The 16,413-nt window shown below is 36.0% G+C and overlaps 1 long non-coding RNA gene across 1 annotated transcript; it reads left to right on the top strand.

The window, feature by feature from the left end:
* Positions 1 to 2,183: 2,183 nt before the first annotated feature.
* Positions 2,184 to 15,263, top strand: LOC139704171 (uncharacterized). The gene is made up of 3 exons (XR_011706215.1): positions 2,184 to 2,246; positions 13,349 to 13,500; positions 15,125 to 15,263. It is a non-coding gene; the product is annotated as an uncharacterized lncRNA (long non-coding RNA).
* The last annotated feature ends 1,150 nt before the right edge of the window (positions 15,264 to 16,413 follow it).

Below are 16,413 nucleotides of genomic sequence, written 5' to 3'. Positions count from 1 at the left end.
TCCTATTCAGAAACTGCATTAGGTTCTTCCATGGCCAAGATTAGAATTGTATTTTTTATTTATTTCCTCCTTTGCTAGAAAGAAACAAAATAAATATAGGCTCAATAATTGTCTATTTACTATTAACTGACCTGAGATATTATTTCTGAGTTTCTTCTTTAATGTGTATGTTTATCTTTGACCTTAAGACTGTCATAAGACATTCTGAATTTAGTTGTACAATGTTCCTGATTTCATACACCAAAGGCATGTCCTAATCTTTGTAGATATATATTAAAAATTTTATGATGTTCTGAAAAGAATCAATATAAATTCTTATAGCTTTTATTTAATTATTTTATTCTCCAGTTATTATTCTCCAATTTCTCTTCATAGGGATTATTTGATAATAGCTAATTCTTGCATCAAATATAGTATAGGTAGTGTATTGTTCACATTGGTTATATTCTCATCATTTATTGATATTTAAGGGTCTTCTAAAAATAATTCTTCCACAGTTCCATTTCATTTGAAAGTTTCATATCAAGAGTATGAAACATATAAAATTACATGATTTCTATCACAGAGAATAAAAGAATTGCCTCTGATAATGTTCACAAACAAACATTTATAGGAAGAGATGTTGGCAAGGAGTAAGGATAGCCATAAATTTTTAATATGTTGAATATTTTTAATATGCTGAGCAAACCAAAGCAAGTAAAGTTCATGTCACAGAAAGAGAGAGAGAGAGAGAGAGAGAGAGAGAGAGAGAGAGAGAGAGAGAGAGAGAATATGTCACAAGAAAATATGCAGATGCTATTGGCAACCAATGTGAAAGGCAGTTCACAAATCTTATGTTTGAAGTATATGTTGTTCTGTTGCCCAAACATCACTGTTCTTGTTCTTCAACAGGATTGTTTTGACTAGGAGATTCTTTAAAACTTTATCAACCTTGCCTAATTTTTATTTAGTGTTGAAACTCATGGAGAAGCCTCTAGACTAAAATGATGGTTGTTTGGGGGCAATAGCAGGGTTTTTAAGTAGAGTGTTTGATTTGCTCCAGTTAGGAGCTAAGAAAATCAGACTCCAAGCCCAAAGTCTTATTTTATTTTTCAATATATTTTTAAGTTTCAATATAATGTCCATATGTGCTTTATTCATAGTTCTTCATTTATAAAACTCCCTGGATTTTGTCCTTTCCTTTGTGGGACACTTTTGGAAGTCTGAGCTTAAAGATGATGCACTAGTTTATCTGGTGAAGGAAATTTCAATACAACACAGCATTTAGATCATAGCATTGGTGTTATTGACTGATTTTGATGCATGGGATTGAAAAGCAAAAAGGAAGAGAGCACAGGGATTTGGGAAATTTTTAGCTTGACCAGAAAAGAAAGAGTACAGAAAGTTTCAACTAAAATGGGCATGGCAATGCTTCACACTTGGACAATAAGAAGGATTTCTCAAGAGCAGCCATCACAGGCTCTGAGATATAAAAATGCAAATTTGTTTCAAAAGTATTGCAGAGAAGAATCATTTGAGAAAAGAGCCCTAGGCCACCCTGAATGCCCAGGACGACTTAGAGAATCATTTCTCTATGTATAGCCAATTTGGTAGTCAGAGGCTGCCACATCTGTGGATCAAGCAAGCCAAGGCACAGCTCATAGCAGATGCAGACTTTGGCATTACACACATGATCTCATTGGGCAAGTAGACAGAATGCAAGATGTATCATCATTGTAGCTTCCATTGAAATGTCAGAGGAAATCTTCGGGTGATGTCGGGCAATATCCAGGGTCAAAGTTTTGCAAGGAACTCAGTCTTGTGACAGCTACTCTCTTGAGACATGCCTGTGATTTCCGTGAAGTGTCTTGACACACTAGGACTATGGCTTCCGTGTATGTGCCTGCCTTAAGGCAGATATGGCTTCCGCATGTGCAAACCTAATTCTGCTAAAGCCCTAGCAACAAGGGTGTGCCTTATCTCTGTTGGCTCCTGCTATCTCCTCCATTCTAACCCCTCCTTCTTTCTCTATAAAAAGCCTATGTACACAATAAGAGTTGCTGGGCCAGTTCGGCTGACTCAACTCCGGACTCTGTGTGATTTTTGTCCAGGCGGGGTGGCAGAGGCCGGGTTGTGACACTCATCTCATTAAGCCCTGGGGACACTAGCTGGTCTAGTGCTCTCTGCTAATCTCCATCGGAGGGCAGTTCTGACAGCTGGTGCCCCATGTGAGGAGGGAACTTCGCTGATGAGCAATCAGTCTACGGGTGAGTGTACCCACATAAGTTCTGGGGCAGTCTTCTTCAAAAAATGATCTCTCCCTTCAATCCCTCGGAATCCTCCTTAAGAGTAGAGGTCTCGAGATTTCTGACACTCAGGCGTTTAAGACCTGGGAGACTATGGTTAAGGCTGCTTCCTGGCTACCAGAGAGTAATTTATTTGATTGGGAGACCTGGGATAGGATTGAACAGCTGGTCCGAAAAGCCCAGGTTAATCGGGGTGAAATTCCTCCTCTTGGAGTTTATCCCATCCTGTCAGCCCTTAAGAGTTGTTGCCCTCCTAGTAGGTCGTGTTCCACACCAGAGGTCAAGGGCCCGCAGCTAAGGGAGGCACTCGGGACAAGATCTATTCCCCTAGGAGACCCTGACCACACACCTTCAACTGAAGCCAGTCCTAAAAGGGAAAGGGGCGATGAGGAGTCCGGGGAGAGCCAAAATGCAGGACCCTTGGACCCCTTTGATGCTGCTCCATGGCCTCCTAGACAGGGAAATTCTCTCCACCCTCCATTACCTAGTTCTGAATCCTCTCAGAACCCTTTTAAAGCATCCACCAGCAGCCCTGGCAGGTCACCCTCTGCCCTTCCTCCACCATATCTGAACTCCGGACCGAGGCTGTACTCCCTTCTAAGGGCTCAAAGTCTCCTACCGGTTGCTGGCTCCACACGGAGTCAGAACCCCGCTCACAGCTTAGTTCAGGGCCATATCAATTATTTCCTGTTAATATTAATCCAGGTGGTAATCGCCCTGCAGCCTGGTATCCCTGGGATCCAGGTGATCTCAAGGAGTTACTTCAGGGCTTTGCCCATCAACCATGCACCTTGGCAGATTGGAGGGCTTTGGTCCTGGCGATTCTTCCTGCCCGGACAATGGGCAGCCAACTCCTTGTTGTTTGCCTCACCATGGTAACCATGGGGTGCCTGGGGAAAGAGCAAGTTTCCTGGTCCCACCTCCCACACTTTGGTGGGCTTCTAATTGATTCTTCCACAGTCACTCAGACAGAACTTCTAGTCCCGCCTTCCAATCACTAACCTGTATTTTCTGTTTCAGATTGCTTCCAGAGCTGCCCAGAGCCCATATTTTTAAGAATGCCTATCTGTAAATGCTAACGAAAGATATTTTTTTCAGACAAAATTTAATTCCACAGGTTTCTATGTTGCAGCCCTAAATTTAAGTTAGTTCTGAGTTACATAACCTGACTTTTGGGGCTGGGGATGTGGCTCAAGCGGTAGCGCGCTCCCTGGCATGCGTGCGGCCTGGGTTCGATCCTCAGTACCACATACAAACAAAGATGTTGTGTCCGCCAAAAACTAAATTCTCTCTCTCTAAAAAAAAAAAAAAAAAAAATTAAAAAAAGATAACCTGGCTTTTCTTATAGTTGTGTTACTAAATAATCTATTAATAAGAGATATCTAACATGCTTGTTTGTATTTAACTTTAATTTTGGAGGTTATGGAGAAGCATTTGCTCGCCACAGGAACAAAGCCAGCAATGTTCCTGTAATGACCAAAAAAAACCCTTATTCTAATTCCTGACTATAAAAAATAAAAATGTATACACAAGGATCTTATTTCAGTTACATCAAGTGACATCACATAAAAGAGTGCACTCCTAGGTAAAAATAAATTGAAATGGATCCAAGTATTTTAAAAACCACGTGATTACATAAAGTTAATACAATTATAAGTTATGTCCTTATTCTTAATATAATCTGTAAAATAATTAGTACATGTCTAATTGTTTAGTTAATATATATTTGCCTAATTTTTTTTTAACAGAAAACTCGTAATTTATGTTTTATACGTACATTCATCAGATACTCTGCCTTTTCAGTTACAGATATTTGAGATAAATGTATTTACTATAAATTTGCTTTTAAGTGAAAATACAATCTTCAAGTAGTTTCTAATTCTCAAAGTTATTGTTCAAACTCAAAACATGATAAACAAATATAATTCTTTTTTATTTATTCATTTTTTAATAATTAGTTGTTCAAAACATTACATAGTGCTTGACATATCATATTTCATACATTTGATTCAAGTGGATTATGAACTCCTATTTTTACCCCGTATACAGATTGCAGAATCACATCGGTTGTACATCCACGTTTTTACATACTGCCATACTAGTGTCTGTTGTATTCTGCTGCCTTTCCTATCCTCTGCTATCCCCCTCCCCTCCCCTCCCCCCATCTTTTCTCTCTACCCTAACAAATATAATTCTGTCTACAAAACATCTAAGGATTTAAACTACATTTTTATTGATATTTTTCTTATCAAAGTACAATAATTTGTTTATAGATTCTAAGGTTTCCAGAAATTATTCCAAAGTATAACCAGAAAAAAAAATTCTAAAAGAAAAAGATGCTTCAACAAAGAGAAAGCACACATTGGATCCGAACAGGCAGAAAGAAATCAACATGCTACTCCTGTAGTTCCCCTTACCATGGGGATGCTCGCAGGGACTGCAGAACAATATGCCTCAGGGATACAACAAGCTGCCATTCCCCCCACTCACTCCTCTCTTCTGTCAGTGCCCACACTCAGACCCACCAGGTCCTCTTGCCAGCTAACTCAAAACTCAAACAAGCTGAGTAGAGCCCTCAGACCCCCGTATCAGAGACCTGATGAAAATGGCCTTTAACATTGCTTTGTCATCACTGAAAACAGGTTACTAAGAATTAAAGTCCCTTACAGGCTTTTTGGGATATTCACTCTGGTCTTCCCCTCTGCTCTACCTGTTCAACTGCTCAAGTTTTCCTTGCTAGGAAAATCCCAAACCACTTTCCCATTATTCTTTTACATCTCCTTCCTCATTCTCAGATCCACCAGAGCTGCTCTCAGCCCTGCCTTCCCCGTCTTCCCCCTCCCTACCCAGGCCCACAAAAAGTCTTAACTGACCTTCTCCAGAAATCTTCACCATGGCTGATTTTAGGACTTTCAGCAAAAGAATCCCTATAAAAGAGTTCAGTGTAGATAAACTTCCTTTTTTTCGTGTTGCCCTGTTTTACTTGGCCACTGGCTGGAAAAATCAGTGCTCCAAAAGCTAGACACTCCCTTACTAGTTTTTCACAAAATATGTAAATAAGGCCTCTGGCCTTGAGCTGGGCTTCACAGTGATGGCTACATTTCTAAGATAAGGGAGTTATCAACTAGGCTCCATGGTAACAGCTGGCAGGATGAGGAAAGAAAGGAAAGAAAAAGCTCTCCCCCTCCCAGGTGTCCTTGAAAAGTTAACTTGCCCAGAACAGAAATAAAACAAAAAACAATAAACAAAAACTGCTTTTTGTCAACAGAGTGATATTGTTTTGTCTTGATCCATCATGGCCACAGAGTGGTCTTGTCTAATCCTAATGTTATGTAAGATTGATTATGTTTAATAGGAGAACAACCAGACTTTGTCATGAGTAGCAGAACAGTTTGTCTGATAAAACTGGCCTCATACTCACAGCAGGGCCTGGCTGACAGGCCCCAAAGAGGAGACAAGATACTGGAAGATAATATACTTTCTTTAATATGAAGAGAAAAACTGGGCACAACCCCAGGACATCACATAGGGCAGGTATTTCCCCAGAAGTAAGTACTACAGTCTTAGCTGATGTTGCTGATGATTCTCAAATTACATCAAGGACACCCAGCACCCTGAGTGATACAGAGAAGTGAAGAATCTCCTTACATAAGAAGATCCAATTGAAAAACTTGAAATGTGAAGGATGAACAGCTTAAAAAGAAACCATGAAACCTTGATATGGCATTCCTGCTCCGTTAGATGGCTTTTTGCCACTGTGATAAAATGTTTGACAAGAACAGCTTAGAGGAGAAAAAATTTATTTTAGGCTCATATCTTCAGAAGTTCAGTCTATAGTCTCTTATTTAGTATGAGAAAACTGGTGTAAACTCAAAAAACTGTTGCAAAGGGCAGAGGTTATTTCATAAAATGGAATAGTCTAGTGAATAGGTTACAACTCTCATAATCTAATCATTTCACCTCTGAGCATTCCTGTATTGAGTACTGCAATGAGCTTATTGGGAGACACCTTATATCCAAACCGTAATACCAGCCTAGGAATTTTGCTTCAGTTTAAGTAGGATGGAGTGAGGGAGAAAGGAAGCTCCAAGTGTCCTCTATAACATAAAAAGATTGCAAGCTAATCATCATATTTGTCATAGTTGATGAACCAATATTGATACAGCATTTTTAACTAATGTCCACTGTTTACATTAGGGTTCATTGTTCATGTTGAATTTGTTTTATAGTCTGGACAAATGCATCATGAGTCCAGCATTCAAAGTTCATACGGAATAGTTTCAGTAAAAATCCTATGTGCTCCACGTGTTAACCTCTCTTCCTTAACCCAAACCTTGGAAACCACTAATCTATTCACTATTTCTATTGTTGCCCTTTCCAGAATATGCTATAATTGGTATTACACAGTATTTAATCTTTTTGGACTGATCTTTTTGCACCTTTTGCATTTAAATCTCCTCCTTGTCTTTTCATGATTTCATAGCACATTACCTTTTTCACTAAATAATATTCACATTATTTATGAACAGAACCAGTTTTATTTCTTTCTTGTCAACAAGTATACATTTCATTTCCTTTACTTGTGTAATTGTATTATCTAGACCACGTAGTACAATAGGAGTGATAAAGGCACATTCTTACTTTTCTGTTAGGATAAAATAATTTATTTTTCTACCATTAAGTACAATGCTAGATGTAGGCATTATTTTTTAAAGATATTTATCATAAAATAAAGTCCCACTCCAATATTAAGTTGCTGGAGTTTCTTTTCAAAATGAGCGAGCATGAGATTTTGCGAAATACTTTTTCTATATTTACTGATAAAAGCATAATTTGTCTTCATAAAAATAAAATAAAGGTATTATGTCTACCTACAACTAAAAACTAAATGTTTAAAAAAATTTTGAGACTAAAATCATGTCCTTTTATTTCTATTTACTTATATGGGTATTTCCGTAGAATAATGACATTATCTAAAATAAACATAATACAATTATCAAAAGCAGGAAATGCAACATTGATGCAGTCCTATTATATAAACTACAAATATATATTTTAAAATGTTCAGTTGTAACAACAATATCCTATAGATTTTTTTTCTGTGATAGGATCAAATGCAACATCATGCATATTTATTAATTTATTTATATTGTGGTCTTGGGTATAGAACCCAGGGGCACTGTAACACATAAGTACACCAGCAAGCTCTTCTATTTTTTATTTTGAGACAGTGTCTGACTAACCTTCCTGACTGCCCTCAATCTTGCAATCCTCCTGCCTCTGCCTCCCAAGTCACTGAAATTACAGGTGTACACCATTGTGCCAGACTATGCTTTGTATTTAATTGTCATGTCTAGCTAGTTTCCTTTATTCTCAAATCATTTCTGTCCTGCTTGCTTACTCCTTTTGGCATTGTTAAAAATAGTATATGGCATAATGGGTATTAATGAGTTTTTCTGATGTTTACTCATGATAGAATAAGGTTGAACTTTTTGACAGGAATGCCCTAAATTCAATGTGCTCTCAGTGGTCAACAGGAGAAATGTAGGTTGGCTTAATGTCAGTATTAGGGATGCTACTTTGATTAAATTGGTTAAAGTGGTGTCTATCTGGGTTTTACCTAGTAAAATGACTCTTCTGCACTTTATTACATAAAAATTAATTATTTGACAGTACATGCTTTGAATACATGTAAATAACCTTTTCCTCATTCAAGCATTCCCTCCCATTATTTCTTCTATATTTACTTCTTGATATTTCAGTCCAAAGAGATATTTTTCCTTCTCACATATTTAATCATGCCTTCATTTTTACCAGTATCCATCAGAGATATTTTATCTACAGATGTGAGGCAAATCCATCCCATCATCTGTTTCTATATAGTCTGTGAAGGAAGAATGATTTTCCTTCATGAATGGAAAAGAATTAAAATAATTTTTTTCACATAAACATTATATGAACTCTAAATTTCAGTGTAATTTCATGAAGTTTCATTTTCAAAATGTTATGGTCATTCATTTAATATGTCTCTGATCACTTTTGTATTACATAGTCAGTTTGAGCAATTGTTGCAGAAACTACACCTGGCTGTCTACATGAACATTGCTTTGCACTGTTGCCTATCGCACTACAAGTCACAGTGATGTCATTGTAACACAACAGTGCTTCATGTGGCAGGTGTTTTGTCATACCCTGGTAGTTAGTTAATGTTTTAAAATCACCAGTGCATACTCAGTGTGTAAAAGCTAGAAGAGAAAGGTGTATTATGAATATTTTTAAGGAAACACGGAGTGTGGATTACCTCTTATTAAGGAAGTTGGCAAAGCACCCATTTGGCTACCAAATGCTAAAGAACATAGTGTATATCACCATTATCAGATTAAGCAATCATCACAATATTCCCAAGTCACAAGAAAGAAATGTTTAGAAACATTTAGAAGCTTAAAACCCATCAAATTCCAAATTCTTAGTTTTGCAAATATTTCAACACAGGCTACTAAAGTTATTGAAAGTGTTATATTTTTTGCTCCATTTAAGCTTTTATAGGTGTTCCACATCTGATAGGATGGGACAAAATATTAAACATGGTTTCATAGATTCAACATCAGAAAATAGTCTGCCCTGCTTGACTATCAAATGAATCACTAAGATGTTGACTTTGATTACAGATTCATTTTTATTTTTATTTTTATTTTTTATTTTTTTGGTAAAAAAAATTTAATGAGATTTAATGGGTGAGGCCTACTAAAGAGTCTAGTCTTTGGAAAGAGGATATAGTAATACTTTTTAAGTGCATGTTTTTTTCCAAAAAAAAAAAAAAAGGAAAAATGAAAATGATGCTGTAAACAAACTTCTCAGTGTTCATTTGTGAGTCAAGCAAGGTAGGCTGTTTCCTGCTGTTCATTCAAGTAAATGAACTTTGATTAAAGCAGTTGAACACATGTGCCCAGAGAAAATAAAGTTGCCTAACATCACACTCCCCTTCCAAAATGAGTGCACTCTAATTTTACTACACATGTATTGACAAGAACTGTTATAAATTAGTGTTATCTTTGCATCTGTTAGAAAAAATTAGGGACTTTTTTCTTTCTTGTTGATAACATCTGAATACTATTTTGTTCTTGCCCCTTGTCCTGAAAGGCCTAAAACTTTTAATGTATGTCTCAGCCAGTAAGGTTTGTCTTACCTTTATATAAACTCACATTTCCTTATTGTACTGAAAAGGTTGTGATCTATTCTATGATTATGTATTGCAAAATTCGAATTGTTCTTGAAGTGGTCAGATGTGATACCTGCAAGCTGGCTCTGGTGTCCTTTTGACTTTTTCATTATTCTTTGTGTAAATCTTTACACTGTGGTACAAGATGTCCCACATCTATCCTTTACTGCCCCACCTCTGCACTCAGCCATTGCTCTGGATTCCTCTCAGGCCGCCTTACTTGCTAGATGCACATAACATCTAGCAAGAAGGGAAGAAGGGAATCAAAATGCTGCCTCTGCTCATGGAAGCAGCTGTCTTATTCACTTGGCTGTTATTACTGACTGGTCTAGATGTCTCACAGCTGATAATTATTGGGAGTCAGGGAGAAAAAGAGGGAAGAGAGGAAGGCAAAAGATTCCAAGAACCTCAAAAGACCCCCTTATACATTCGGTTCATTAAAATTTGTATAATAAAAGAAATTCTTATTGAGCCTGTCATAATAATAAATAGAATACTCCTATTGATTTCTACTTTTCATGCTGTATTTATTTTCACAAAATGGACTATTTTAGAAACTCTAATTTGACAAATATCATGAGGAATAAGAGACAGGTTTAATATTTATAAACTGAAATTAGCCTCAGATTACACACTACTTTCTAACCAGAAGGAATTTTATTTTGAAAAGATTCAAGATCTCTCCTAGGTTCAAATTCTGTATGTAGTGGGAACTTGAAAATCAATCATTAGATAATCATTATCTAAGAGCAGATTTTATGAGCAACAAAAGACTGAGGAATGACTCAATTTTCCATGAGAAATGTTAGAAAGACCTGAGATGAATCATAGTTATTTGTGGAAAACAAAAAGCTAACATCTATCATTAAAATGAATAAAGGCACATTGATTAGAAAAGGCAAACTCTATGTGCACTGGAAAACAAATTTATGTTCTTTTCGAGTTTATATAACCCACTTGTAAGTTTATATAACCCCTAGAGCCTTCTGTAGCCACTGCCAGTCAAACAACAGAAGAAACAAACTGGGTGAGATTATGCAAGGAAAGATCTTAAGAATGATCACCAGCCCCTGAGATGGGCTGGAAAGACAGACTTAACCATCATTCAGGTACAAGGAAGCTGTCCTTGAAGATTTCGAATGTGTTTTTTTGTTTGTTTCATAATTGCTGTAATTCAGTAAATGTGCCCTCTCTTATTCTGAAATTTTTAAAGTATCTCCAAAGGTTTGATCCCTTTAAAAAAAAACCTGGGATAACCTGATATGCTTTCCACAGTGTCAACAAAATCTTACCCAATTTATAAGAGCTGAGTTACTCAGTCAGGTTCTAGAACACTACTCACTGGCCAAAACAAACTCCATAGGACTATTTATTCCTCAGTGACAGAGCAGTTCCTGTCAGCTTAAAATTTTTGTGAGAGCTGGTTTTCCTTCAGCAGCTGATCTCAACAGTGAGTAACAGAATAGTTTCTGAGCCATTGTCAATTCTCATCCTGTTTTGCATGAGAGACAAATATCTGTATTGACCTCCTTTTCTCCATAATTATCTATGAACACCCTCACCCCTTTTCTTTCGGACTTCCATGAAGGAATAAGAAGGAGACACAGAAAGGCTTGCTACTTACACAATTTCCTTCTCCTACATGCATCAAAGACATGCAAACTATACTGGGTAGCCAGACGGCACCTACCTGAATCCTCTTCACATGCAGCTTTTTCCTTTGCTTCTGTGATACCAGAGCTCTCAAAATTTTCTCTCCCCTCAGACTGACAGTTGAGTGACTAAATAGAAGAATTCGGAATGTTTGTAGATGCTGCCTGATGCTCTTTCTCATCACTCAGAGTTTCTGGAACCCTTTGTGAAATTTCAAAGGGTGTGTGGATGGTGTTACTAGCGGTTAGGAAGGATGTGGTAGGGATCACACTTCACTTTTGGCTTTCTCCTCAACTTATATCTCCTACTATGCGCTTCTCCGTTTATCCATGTGATGCAGTATAAATTCTCCCTCACTACAATTTGAAGGCTGAATTCTCCAAGGTTTTTCCTAGGAAATGCAGGATGTCAATATCAAAATAGCTCTCCATCTGCCTGCATTGAAAACAATCTTTTGATGCATCAGCCCAGCTCTTCTGTCCCCAGGACTCAATATTTCATGTTTCCTAGATGTCAACTTAATGAGGGGAAACCTCTAGCAGCTTAGTAGGGCCTTAATTTTATCTTTCATTTGGTAGCCAAGAAACCAGTCATGAAGGCATCACCCAGGTGAGTCTAACATTAATCATTTTCTGTTCTTATTCTGGAAAAGACTAAACTCTGAATTCCTCCTATTGATCAGTTAACTTGGATTGTTTGTAAAGAACTCAATGTTATTTCTTGACATACAATTTAAACAAAGCCATATTTGCAGCTTTTTAGCAAATTCAGTTTCTTGGCATGCACAGAATTAAAAAAAAAAACCTGAAATCTATATTGATTCTAAATCTACTATTAGAACTTATGGGATTGTCTCAATCATGTAACCTTCAAGAAAAGATTTCTCAGGAAGAGCAAATAGAAATGCTTGGCTGGTCTGAATTTTGTAGGTATTTTGACCATGGAAATATACATGGAAGCATTCCTCTTGTGAGCACACTCAGAGAGGGTAACTGGAACTCTGTTTCCCACCCTTAGAATGCCCTGAAATTTCTCCTAGGAACTAGTAAGATAATGAATACATGTGCAATGTATAGCTGCTGTGGCAATGCCCCTAGAGTCTTATTAGCCTAGACCTTGATCTCAGGCACACAGCTCCTGGGACAAACACAATGTTTCACTGAGCCTAAACCTCTCCACATAACAATAACTTTATACAGTGGACTTTCTTGAGAGCTACATAAAACACCTAACATTGCACATTGCAATTTAGTATGTAGCTGAGGATTAGCTGCATAATGTTGCTAAGTCTGTAATACAATGAACAATATGTACTAATGATGCCAATGACCTGAAGTAACCTATGGATATAAATAAATATATATGGCAGCTTGGCCATTCTGCCATCTTTCCTCCCTTTGCATCTTGCCTCTATGTCTCCCTTTTTGTTCTCATTACAAAATTTTAATTATATTTGTCTTTACATTGTTTGCTTTCCATTTTTGTTTTAGTTTATTATTGAGATTCATATGATTTCTGATTTTAAAATCTCCTACTGTAAACTAGGATAACTTTCATGAAGTAACTTGTAACTACGAGGGCAGCATTTCTGAAGTAACAACAATTTAAAGAGCAAAGCATTTTCATTTTTCACTTTCAACAGCATCTCAGATCCCTAATTCAGAAGTTTCTTTCAGACGCAATGAGTTATGCATACTCTAGAAAAACATTAGAAATAAAAGAATATCCATTGAAGAATTTCTTATTTCTACAACAATCAAAAAATATAAGCAATAAAAATGTAAAACACTAAGAATTTCTGGATAAAAATTATGAATTCTCTGGCCAAATTATCCCTTCTCCAATCTTTCCAGTTCAGCTAGCTGGACAAGTTTAAATAATTTGGTTGACTTCTCTGAGTTAATTCCTCTTCTCTATGTTGAGGATCATGGTATCTGTTCCTCATGGACCTTTAAGAAGAGTTGTCTCACTTTTCAGCATTTCTGCTGCCTCATCTTTAAAACACTGATGCTAGCAACACAGCAATGTTGGTGTTTTGTGAAGTTTTAAATCATTCATATATGTGCTGTGGTTAGTGTCATTAATATGTTCATACACATCAGTCATTGCAATAGTGCTAGGCATATATTGACCACTCAATAACTATTATTCACTTCTAAAATAACTTGATATTATATGTTTGCACTTGTAGGTGAAAAATTATGGACAACACAGAGGAATACTTATTTGAATTTAAAGGCTACAATTTTGAAAGGTCTTTAGTTAAAATGCATATAGTACGAAGTGCAGATGATTTTGAAATTAGAGATGATGATGTCTTCATAGTTACCTATCCAAAATCTGGTAAGTGTAAAGAGTGGCCTCATGAGAGTAGATTTTTCCAAAGTTTGGTATGTGTGTGTGTGTGTGTGTGTGTGTGTGTGTGTGTGTGATTGTGTCTCTGTGTATGTAAATGTGCTCAGACATCAACAGCAGCCTGACCTACATTTATATATCCATTAGGAATCAGAAAAAAAGTTAGCTAAATCTCAAATCTATACTACCAAAGCTCATTTGCAATAGATATATTGTCAATTCTGTTAATATATATATATATATATATATATATATATATATATATATATATATATATATATATATATATATATATTCTTTATATATATATATATATATATAAAGAAACCAAATACTGAGCCATGAGCAGGTACTGGGTAAAGGCTGACCTGTTGGCTTGGTCTGTTGGACAGACCTGAGACAGTCCAAACTCATCTTTTCTCTAATTTGTAAATGCTTCCTGAGTTGGAAGATTTATCTTCCATAATTATACATGTTTTAAGATGTTTCATTTTCTTGAGAAGTATTCCATGTCAGCTGAGTTCCACTGAAGATTCTCAAAAACGTTTTCAACCAGTAAGTTCTACTAGAAAATGAAATAAGAATGATTTTGAGATTTGTGAAGATAATCATTACAAAGAAGTGGTAAAACACAATCCTGTTGGGCTAAACAAGTACTAATAATAGTAATAGTGACTTCTACTTCAGCAGGGCGGGATGCTTGGCTTGGTTTGAGTTTTTAGAGTGGCCCATGCAGACTAAGGAGTAAAGCTGTAGTTATTAAGATTTTACATACAATGTTTTGCTTATTTATAGTGTGGTTTCCCCAGAACACCACAAAGAAGTTGATCATACATGATTAGGCCAAACAAGTGAATAAAATGATATATATATATATATATATATATATATATATATATATATATATATACACTCATGTCAAGTTCTGCTATTTCCTGACATCCTTGGATGCTTAAATAGTTTACAAAACCACCTTACATGGTAAAGAGAAAAGGAGGGGAAAGTGAACTCGCTATAATTTTGTTAATTTGTCTATAATTCTAAAGGGTAAAGTTCTGAAAAAGGAATTTCATGAAAGAAAAACAGGTACCCACAAAATATAGTCAAAAGGGACTCAGTAACCAATAACATATTGTAAGAAAGTACAGAAGGAATAAGCTCGAAGACTCCAAACAGAAAGAAATGACACAGAGAAGGAAATGCTAATTTCCCTGATGTGATAGTACAGGGTGTATGCATGTGTGGAATACCACACTCTACCCCATCAATATGTAGAATTATTATAAGTTAAGGAAAAAGTTAAAAACACGAAAAAGGACCTAACATGGAGCAGGAAACAGAGAAGGAGAGGCAGAATTAATCTAAATCATTACTATCATGGAATCAGAACAAACACAGCTCTTCAAGTGACAAAGGAATTTAGAGTCTTTGATTTTATCTTTATTAACTTTAAAGTTTCATAGAGACAAAAATGAAAGTTGGACAAAGTTGTTAGCATACTTAGAGTGTTTAAAAGAAAAGAAAGCTCAAATGATTATGGTGAATGACACTATTGTTGAGTTAATTTTTAATGACTAATTGAGTTTGAAAACAAGATGATTTATTTTTTCAGGTACCATCTGGACTCAGCAGATACTAAGCTTGATTTATTTTGAGGGGCATCGTAACAGAACCGAAGACATCAAAACAATAGATAGAGCTCCCTTCTTTGAATACAATAATCATAATTTGGACTTTACCAAAATACCATCCCCTCGAATCTTCAGTTCTCATCTTCCATATTATTTAGTTCCAAAAGGTCTGAAGAACAAAAAAGCTAAAGTATGTCATAGAGCTTAGTCTCTCTCTCTCTCTCTTTTTTTTTTTTGCAAAAGCAAAATAACCTGCTTTAAGTAGATTCCCCAAATTATGTTTAGGATATTGCCTTCCACAATAAAAATATATGAATGTCCTAAAAACTATGCCTGTAATAAGCAATTGTGGATATAATTTGCAATTTATTCTATAGCATATAACAAAAATTCTTTCACATTGGCCATAAAATGCCATTCTTTTTTATGATTTCATAGAATTTTATTGTGTGGCTTTGCAATAATTAATGTGTATTTGATGGACAGATAAGTTTCAGCCAATGGATGTCTTGTGTTGTCATAAACATTCCTATAAAGACTTGCACTTTATTTCTCATGCCATGTTTCAATTAATGTGAAGTTTTCAAATTAAAATGTCTAATATTTTAAGTGTTGACAGGGATTACCTACCTGCTTTTTATAATATATGAATCATACTTCATCAAATACCATGTAGGAATGCCTCTGTCCTCACATGCTTACTAATAATGGGAATTTTCAAATTTGCCTAATATGCTAAGTAAGAAAGTAATCTCATTTTTGAGCGAATTTCACTTTCAATTTTAATAAGATTATCTTTTTATATATTTTATAGGCCTTTAAATATCCTTTTTATTTTTTGCCCCTGTGTCTTTAGGTTGTCTTATTTACTGTTTTGTGGAATATTTACTTGGGGCAGTCTTCCCCTTTAAAAAGAAAAGACTTTTCTGAAAAACGGCTTAAAACTTTTAACCTTATGTAACCCAACTGTTAATACTTCTTTCCTGACTTCTGGTTCTGGTGATTTACTAAGAAAACACAACACCAACAACAAAGATTATGTAAATACCCTCCTAGCTAACATTATTTTTAACCTTTTTGGGGGAGGTACATGGGCTTGAACTCAGGATCACTCAACCACTGAGCCACATCCCCGGCCCTATTTTGTATTTTATTGAGAGACAGGGTTTCATTCTTTCATTTCATTTCTGTGGTTATATATTTTCAGCACCTCTCTTTTTGAGGCTGGCTCTGAACTTGTGATCCTCCTGTCTCAGCCTCCCAAGTAGCT

Source organism: Marmota flaviventris, unplaced genomic scaffold (assembly GCF_047511675.1).
Source record: "Marmota flaviventris isolate mMarFla1 unplaced genomic scaffold, mMarFla1.hap1 Scaffold_428, whole genome shotgun sequence".
NCBI classification, from domain to species: domain Eukaryota; kingdom Metazoa; phylum Chordata; class Mammalia; order Rodentia; family Sciuridae; genus Marmota; species Marmota flaviventris.
This window is presented reverse-complemented; position numbering and strand designations above follow the sequence as displayed.